At 44.9% G+C, this 7,618-nt stretch overlaps 1 protein-coding gene and 1 non-coding gene across 2 annotated transcripts in view; one reads left to right on the top strand and one right to left on the bottom strand.

The window, feature by feature from the left end:
• Positions 1 to 7,618, bottom strand: part of LOC115271305 (zinc finger protein 883-like) — a 254,910-nt gene that overhangs the window by 204,254 nt on the left and 43,038 nt on the right. The gene's annotated exons all lie outside the window — the stretch shown is intronic.
• On the top strand, positions 6,907 to 6,978 carry TRNAG-UCC. The gene has a single exon. It is a non-coding gene; the product is annotated as a tRNA-Gly (tRNA).

The following is a 7,618-nucleotide window of genomic DNA, read 5'->3' as shown; positions in this document are numbered from 1 at the left end:
GTGGGCCCATTTGTCCTTTCTATCAACTCCATTGTCCCATGAGTAATTCGAGTGTGCCCTTCCCATAAGAAACAAGGGAGCATCACATTTATACCATTCCTCCTATTGCAAAGTTATTGTTAGAGTCACCAATGATACAGATTGTATCATTGCCAATTGTTCTCACGTTGCTCTGGGTTGTGCTGAAGAGCCGTTATAATGGGAACTTTTCAAATTATATTTAAATGAAGAGGAGCAGGGGCAAGAAAAAAGTGTCATTTCAGCCTCTGTGATGCTGGAAGGAGATGTAAAAAGCAACAGAGTCCTGTTGGCAGGCTGATGTAGCGCTATCTACACAGGGGATTAGAGCTGTGTAACTACGTTGCTCGGCTGTGTCGATTTTTCACACCCCTGAGCATTATAGTTATACCGATAAATGTCTTTAGTGTACACCAGACAGTTTTCTCTTGTGTCTTATGCATTTACATCACTTCTCCCTTACCTCCTCCTACTTTGAAAGATTTAAAGTGTGAAAAGAGAGGTATTTTTCCTCATGATGCTAACATTCCCACATAGGAGATGCCTTCCACCAACACACATGGCAGAAGAACCAGAGATATATGAACTCACAGAAGTGTTGGGACAAACCATAATTTGAGCCAAGGTTCAGTTGTTGGCAATGGGGATTAAAAGAAAACTAACATATATGACAAGAATTTGTGATCTTTGAATATATTAGTTACTAGTGAAAATGAAATAATAGGTGATGTTATTGGTTAAAGAGTAAGAGACTAATTGTTTGATCTGAATTATTTTGGAAAACTGAAAGTTGTCTTGTTTTTCTTTTGTTATTCATACAGGAAATGATGGCTAATCTTCAAAAGTTAATTTGATTTAATTTACCCCCTGTAGTGTAAGGAGTTTTGGTAGAAAACTTCACTCCAAAGGTTGGGGTGGGAGAATAGGTGTTAGAGTGTATAAGAGAATATTGGGCCTGTATAGATTTTATTTTTTTGTATTTCAAATAGAACATATTTTGCTTAGCTTCAAAGTCAATTTCTATTAAAAGGAAAACTACTTGAGGAGACAAGTTGTATAACTTTTTACCCACTTACACTGTAAGGGTGACTGACTTCCCCACTGCTCTAATTTGCAAAGGAAAGGCATGACATCTGTCATAGGATGTGTCCAGCAGGTAGGAGAGCTGCAATTGTCAACCATCAATACCAAGGAAAAGGCTGAAGTCCATTGCCTTTCATATCAAAAAGCCATCTAAAGGCTGATCTACACTGAAAAGCTATGTTGACATAGCCACATCTCTCAGGGGTGTGAGAAATCTGCTCCACTGAGAGAAGTAGTGAATGTGACCTAAGCCCCAGTGTAGACACTAAGTTCTCAGAAGAATACTTCCAGTGTTTGAAGGGTAGACATAGCCTTAGACAGATTAATCCTCTATGCGAAGCAAGTCATGACATCAATTCCAATTTTGACCCATCTCCCTGTATGTGAGAGAGCTGCTAGTATGGAGGGCTGAGCAGCTATCCGATTGCCTGGTTCAACTGAGGGAAAAGCTCTTGGTACCCATCAGTCCAAAGAGTGAGAGAAATGTTGAGTTCCAACTGTTGTCATTTTCGTATTTTATTGTTCCTTTCTCTATTTTTTGTGATGGCCTTTCTATTGTATCAGGGTGTGACTGTATAGCTCAGTGCATCTGTGATAAAAGCTCTTTGGTGCCAATTGGCAAAGAGGTCAAAGTAATTCACAAGAAACTCCTGTCTCAAACCTGACAAACTCATCACACCTAATGCACTGATTTTTATTATATTTATCCAGGAAGCATAACAGTGAGATCTCTAGGCGTAACAATAATTTACAAGCTTTCAGTAATCACTGCAAGAGGTGTGTATGAGTCATATTGAAGGAGTAATGTAAGTATATGGAAAATTATGTCCATATGGTATTGTCATGAAAGTGAGTCACCCCAATCATAGGTCTTGTTGGGGATGGCCATTCAAGTGGGACGGAATTGTCACCCATCCCTTTGCTAGCCAGTTATGCGATGTATTGCTGCATTGTCAACCTTTGCACCAGCCCAGAAAAGCCAATAGAAAACTATCAAAGACAAATTATCGACATCGAAACCCTGTGGAAGTGTAAATGACAATATGACAATGAGGAAATGGTCCTTTCTGTGAATATACACAAAAGACTGATTCAGTTTATAACAGGGTGGAGAGAAACACTCTGGGTCCATTCACCAAGGAGATCACTAATGACCAGTCGTGCTTCAAGAAAGGCAGGGGCATGGCTCCTAGGGACTAGCAATCACTACAATAGACTGTCACCTCACACTTCAATCTACTTAGATAGGAAAGGTAACTATTAAAAAGTGGAGGTTGCATTTTGTGATTTTTGTTTTGTTTGTAACTGTTTGTTTCCATCACTCACATTTGTTTCTGTTTAAATCTGTCCTTTGTTAAATAAATTTCCCTTTGTTCGATAACTGTACTCAAGTGCTGTGTGTGATACAGGAGCAGTGGTCTACAGTAAAACTGGTAACCTGGGATATACCATTGCTTCGGGCAGAGAGGATCTGGGATTGTTCTGAGCCCTGGTCTACCTTAGGGGAGGGGATAGATCTAAGTTACGCAACTTCAGCTACATGAATAACTTAGCTGAAGTCGATGTACTTAGATCGACTTACCGTGGTGTCTTCATCGCGGTGAGTCAGCTGCTGCAGCTCCCCCGTAGACTCTGCCTGTGCCTCTCGCCGAGCTGGAGTACAGCAGGCAACGGGAGAGCGCTCGGGGGATCGATTTTATTGCATCTACACTAGACGCGATAGATCGACCCCCGCTGGATCGATCGCTGCCCGCCGATTCGGCAGGTAGTATAGACATACCCCGAGTATCTGGTGATCGGAGCTGGACCCCGGAGGGGGACACATTGAAGGAACTCAGGGGTTAGGGTGCCTCTATTGTCAACTGTCAGGGCTGCTGTAGCTCAGAGGAGGGTGCTTGAGTACGTGACAGGCTGGTGAGTTTGGTCGCTAACATCCAGCTGCCAAATGCAAAAGTCCCTTTTACTAGTGGCAGGTGGCAACAAGGAGACTCGCAGCCCTCAGCACCCTGAGAAGGGGCACAATGTACATCTATGTTGATCCACCTGTCAAATCCACACAGGGAAAGCACCATATAGCATAGCTCCCTGAATCAAAATAGCCCTAAAAGTCTGCCCTATGAAATCATGGAACATGTGCTCTTCCCTCTGTGAAAGCATGTAAAGAATCCAAGTGCTGGAGAGTAGGGATTGGGTCCAAAGTGACCTAGACAAATTGGAGGATTGGGCCAAAAGAAATCTGAGGAGATTCAACAAGGACAAGTGCAGAGTCCTGCACTTGGGACGGAAGAGTCCCATGCACTGCTACAGGCTGGGGACCGACTGGCTAAGCGGCAGTTCTGCAGAAAAAGACCTGGGGATTACAGTGGATGCAAAGCTGGATGAGTCAATAATGTGCCATTGTTGCCAGGAAGGTTAACAGCATATTGGGCAGCATTAGTAGGAGCATTGCCAGCAGATTGAGGGAAGTGATTATTCCCCTCTATTTGGCACTGGTGTGGCAATGTCTGGAGTACTGCGTCCAGTTTTGGGCCCCCTGCTACAGAAAGGATGTGGACAAATTGGAGAGAGTTCAGGGGAGGGCAATGAAAATTATTAGGGGGCCTGGGCATATGATTTATGAAGAGAGGGTATGGGAACTGGAGTTATTTAGTCTGCAGAAGAGAAGACTGAGTTGGGATTTGATAGCAGCCTTCAACTACCTGAAGGGGAGTGTAACGATGTGGTTCTGGTGGGACCCAACTGAGAGTGCCAATTCAGGACCAATTGCTTAAAACAGGGCAATTACAGCCCAAGGCTGGGGTTTTTCCACCTCTAAGGCAAACCAAACCAGCCAGACTAAGAGGACTTTGGTCTCACCCCACTGGCTAACCACAAGTCACACAAGCAATTTCGTTAGACACTCCAGTTTCCCAGTATCACCACCAGTGCCATCGTTATGGGGACAAATGGTTATGAAAACCAATACCCCACTAAAAGAAAAAAGGTTCTCCTGATCCCATAGGACCAAGCCCCAGACCCAGGTCAATATACAAATCAGATCTTACTCACAAATCCCGCTGTTGCCAATTCTTTAGAATCTAAAATCTAAAGATTTATTCATAAAAGGAAAAAGATCTAGATGAGAGCTAGAATTGGTTAAATGGAATCAATTACATGCAGTAATGGCAAAGTTCTTGGTTCAGGCTTGTAGCAGTGATAGAAACTGCAGGTTCAAATCAAGTCTCTGGAACTTCCCCAGCTGGGATGGGTCATCAGTCCTTTGTTCAGAGCTTCAGTTTGTAGCAAAGTCCCTCCAGAGGCAAGAAGCAGGATTGAAGACAACATGGAGGAGAGGCATCAGCCTTTTTATAGTCTTTTCCAGGTGTAAGAACACCCTTTGTCCTTACTGTGGAAAATTACAGCAAAATGGAATCTGGAGTCACATGGGCCAGTTCCTGCATACATTGCTGAGTCACAAGGTGTGTCTGCCTTCTCCCAATGGGTCAGTTGTATAGCTGATGGTGCTTAATGGGCCATCAAGCAGGCTAGGCAAAGCTGACACCAATTTGGCTGGGGTGTCTCATCCAGAAGCATAGCCTAAGTTTGAAATACAGACAGTATAGAGCCAATATTCACAACTTCAACTACAAAACTGACACACATATATAGACAGCGTAATCATAACCAGTAAACCATAACTTTGTCTTAGACACCTCATTTGACCACCTTTATACAAGATTTGCTGCCACTACAGGACTTCGGTTGCAACAATGTTCTATATGGTCCCAGATTACGTCAATAACGTCACGGGGTTCCAAAGAGGATGGAGCTCGGCTGTTCTCAGTGGTGGCAGATGACAGAAGAAGGAGCAATGGTCTCAAGTTGCAGTGGGGGAGGTTTACGTTGGATATTAGGAAAAACTGTTTCCCTAGGAGGGTGGTGAAGCACGGGAATGGGGTCCCTAGGGAGGTGGTGGAATCTCCATCCTTAGAGGTTTGTAAGGCCCAGCTTGACAGAGCCCTGGCTGGTATGATTAAGTTGAGGATTGGTCCTACTTTGAGCAGGGGTTGGACTAGATGACCTCCTGAGGTCTCTTCCAATCCTAATCTTCTATGAGTCTAAGTAGCTGCAAGTGGTCCCCAAATGTTTTTGTGTTCACATCTGTACAGATGCTGGGAATGGGCAACGGGATGGATCACTTCATGATTACCTGTTCTGTTCATTCCCTCTAAAGCATCTGGCATTGACCACTCTTGGGAGACAGGACACTGGGCTAGATGGACCATTGGTCTGACCCAGTGTGGCTGTTCTTATGTTTTATGTATAGGAATGAGGCACATGCAAAGCAGAAATGGGGGGAGGGGCTCTAAATTTAAATCAGTTTTAGAGAGAAATGTGTTCAAACACAGTGAGACTCAATGTACGGAAGAAATAACAAGTGATCCCCAGCTCCTTCCCCCAAGCCTCAGGTGGGGATTAGCTGCCAACGGCTGCGGCTGCTGCCTTGAGGGGAGCGGTATAAGCTATCTGCCTGTGGATGCAGCCCACCAGCTGGTTCTCCTGGGGCAGATGGTGAGTTGCTGGGCAGGAATGGTGCATTAGCTGGGGTATGAAATATGAACAGGGAGCTAAAGACTCTACACCGGCCTCCTGTGGGGGTCGAGGATGCTGAGGCAGTGGAAACACAGCATCAGAGTCAGCAAGATTCAAAGCTGCTTGGGGGTGGAGCGGAGGTGGATGACTCCACTGGATTTTTAGTGCATCCCCTTAACTATTCGCCCCTTAACAACCTGGCAGCCCCCAACTTTGTCATTGCTCTGTGGTTCTGTTCTCTGTGGGAAGGGGCTTCAAGGAACTGGTATGTCAAGCTGCATTAAAGAGTCATAAAAGAGAAGGAAGAGTTAATGTCTTGGAAAAGAGTGGGGGGGGAGGGTGTCCAGAAATCAGTTTGCTCCAGTCTCCTTTCTCTGGAATTTCCTTGAGAAGAAGCAGGGAGCAAACTATCTGCCCTCGGTGATGTGTGTTGTGTGAAGAAATATTTCGTTTCAAACCTGCAGCCTATTCATTTCATTTGATGACACCTCCTAGTTCTTGCGTTATGAGAAGGAGTAAATAATACTCCCTTTCTTGATCCTTTGAAAGATATATGAGCCCCCACCTCCCTGCCCCGTCTCTCATGTCCAGGGACCAACACAGATATAACAACACCGCAAACAACAAGGTTCAAAGTCAATGCACGTGGGAGAAACATCTTGTGTTTCATTCCTTACATTCCTGTCCCATTGCGTGGCCATTTCCTTTCCCTCCTTTCTGTTAAAAGCTTTTGTGTTTTGCACAGAAACATTATTTCCACAGGAGACACCCAGGAGTGGGGGCTGCATTCCTGTACCAAACAGTCACTAGAAGGGGGCAGACAAAGGCCTTTAAGATGAGGTGTCCATCACTGTCAAAATATCTCCCTCCTTCAGGTCACTGGCAGCCTGAATTTGTTCCTTATCCTCCCGGAGTCTTGTCTGGAATCAGCACTATCCAACCCCTCTGTATGTAGTGCAAAAAAACACAAACCTTGTCTTTAAAACAAGCTGTCCCCTTCCTTCTCAGGGAAGATTTTTCTATGATTGAAGTTGAGCTTCAGTTCCCCTCTCCTAGGGGCGGGTTGGGTGTGGGGCAGGCTCCCAATGAGATCTGTTTTCACCTTTGCCCCCTAACTCTGCTCCCAGCTGTCAGGCGGCTTCCAACTCATCCACCCTGCTTACTAGCTCCATGGTCATCTGTCACCCCCTTTGCCAGCACACACAGCCTGCAGGAAAGCTACTCCTGCCAGCTGTGTTGGTGGTATAGTGGTGAGCATAGCTGCCTTCCAAGCAGTTGGCCTGGCTTCAATTCCCAGCCAATGCACTAATGGCTTTTCTCTTTTATTGGTTCCTTGTCTGGAAGTGGTTTAATTTCAGTCACATTGTGTTATAATCGCATTATCAATAGAATGAGACAATAAACGTCTCAAAGCCCAGCGGGTCATACAGGAGGGAGGAATACAAGGGGCTGGAATGTGTCATCTGAGAAGACAGAACACTTGGAAACTTCCGTCCCCCATCCCCTGGCCTTCCGTGTTATGATTCCAGCTGCGTGCGATGTTTGTATGATGTTCCTGCATGATGGGGAAATAGAGTTTTGAGTCAGTTTTTGCTCCTGCAGATTTCTTTGCTGTTACAATTATAATGATATGAACAAAAGGGAAGCAAAAAAAAAAAACCCACCCAAATTGCAATACAGTTAGGAAAAGAGAAGATCACGGGTAAGCCAAACATTTCAAAATAAAAATTAATACTAAAATGGGAGCCAGGGGAGAGAGAGCAGGTATGTGGAGATCCCCTGGATATTTGAACTCACATTGCTAGAATCAAAGTTCAGACTTGACACTGTGGAAAACCTACAACTACCCAGCTCGCTGAACACCTGTGATGAGTGTCGGGCAGGGCGGGGAGAAGCGAAGCTTTTGCGACCAGGGGCTGCTAACAGGGAGTTTTGCAAGGGAGTT

Source organism: Terrapene carolina, unplaced genomic scaffold (genome assembly GCF_002925995.2).
Source record: "Terrapene carolina triunguis isolate 2854851 unplaced genomic scaffold, T_m_triunguis-2.0 Scaffold361, whole genome shotgun sequence".
Taxonomy (NCBI): domain Eukaryota; kingdom Metazoa; phylum Chordata; order Testudines; family Emydidae; genus Terrapene; species Terrapene triunguis.
Note: the sequence above shows the minus strand (reverse complement) of the source record. Positions and strands in the feature narration are given on the sequence as shown.